Source organism: Hipposideros armiger, unplaced genomic scaffold (genome assembly GCF_001890085.2).
Source record: "Hipposideros armiger isolate ML-2016 unplaced genomic scaffold, ASM189008v1 scaffold_77, whole genome shotgun sequence".
NCBI lineage: Eukaryota > Metazoa > Chordata > Mammalia > Chiroptera > Hipposideridae > Hipposideros > Hipposideros armiger.
The window spans coordinates 1073467-1075126 of record NW_017731427.1 but is presented as its reverse complement, the minus strand read 5'-3'; positions in this window follow the sequence as shown (position 1 = coordinate 1075126).

Sequence of the window (1660 nt, the reverse complement as noted above, 5' to 3'; positions counted from 1 at the left end):
TTTTGTTCTTCAGTCTAGTTGTGGAGGACGTTGCTTCACTGGCCCAAGCTGGCACCATCATTGTGCTCTTCCCGGGTGAGGCAGATCAGTCACCCGCTTCTGGACAGCCGCTCACTGCGGCTGCTGGCTGCTCACACTGGCTGCTGGCTACACATGGTAGACCATGGCAACCCCCTGCAGCAGGGGCTGCAGCCTACGCCGTCACCCAAGACTCACGGCAGCCCACCTCCAGGTTGAGCTGTTGTTCAGCATCTTAGCTGTGGAGGGCAGTGTCACTGGCCCTCATATGTGGAATCCAAACCGGGGCCCTCTGGCATCCCAACCAGCTCTTAACCAACACGCCGCTCGGCCGGCCCTTCTTGGTTTGTTTTTAGATTTGTAGAGCAGTTTCATTTTGTCTTACATTCATGAAAAACTCAAGAAGATATTTGGGGGGAGGGGAGCGATGGCTCACCCAACACAAAAATGGTTTTGCTGTTTAAACGTTTCTGGAAAAACTGTGGGAGCAGACACCCGTTTCCGGGAACACCGCAGCAGGTCTGCAGCAGAGCACCTCTGGAGACGGGCAAGTAGTGAAGGCACGCGTCCCCCTCCCACGGCCGCCCTGAACACGCGGGGCCTGTGTCCTCTTCCTCCGTCTGCACTCCGGCCCTTAGCCCCGTTCAGATGGCATTTAGGGACTTTATTGCCACCAGCCCCTGTTGTCACATGTAAAGGTGGGAAGTGACAGGGAGCTCCGGCTCCTCAGGACAGCAGCGGGTGCGGATGGTGATTGAGTGATCTCATTTCAGGCTTTTGTTAGACAACAGGCAGCCCTCTATGAAGATTGATACAGAAGTGCCGGGCTCGCCGGCCGGTCGTCAGATGGATGGGCATTATGCTCCGGCAGGGGATGAAGACAGAGTGACTGTTATCATACTCAATACGAGGCCTTGTCAGCAGCGGAAAATCATCCCGTGTCACTGATTATGGGAGCGTTTCATGACTGTCATGCGAATTTAGTAGTGCGGTGTCACGGGCAGCTTGCTGGGCCAAAAGTCTTTATTTGTGAGACGAGTGCATGGTGCCGGCACCCCAGCCCGTGGAGCCCGCCGCAAAGCAGCCCTGCACGTGTGAGAACTGGGCAGAAGGGTGGGACCTGCTTCGATGACAGCACGCCGCTCCCCTTGTCTTAGAACAGGTGGGACCTTGTGGATTCCAGTTCTGTGACACGTCCATGCTGGACGAGGAAGACCCTGCTCAGTTTACTAATCGGGGGGGAAGAGGGCTAACATGTGTCTTGTAAAGTGGTTATGTTTTATTCACCACTTACTATGCTTATCTCGTTCACTCTTCACACACACACACACACACACGCACGCACGTGCACACACACATGCTCACACACATGCACACACATATGCACGCACACACGCACACTCGCACACACACACATGTGCGCACACACACATCCATACACAGGCGCACACTCCCACACACATGCACACACATGCATGCACACACGCACGCACACATGCACGCATGCACGCACACGCACACACATGCTCACACACATGCACATGTACACACATGCACACGCACACGTGCACACTCACACACATGCACATATGCACGCACGCGCACACTCACACGCACACACACACTCACACGCACATGCACA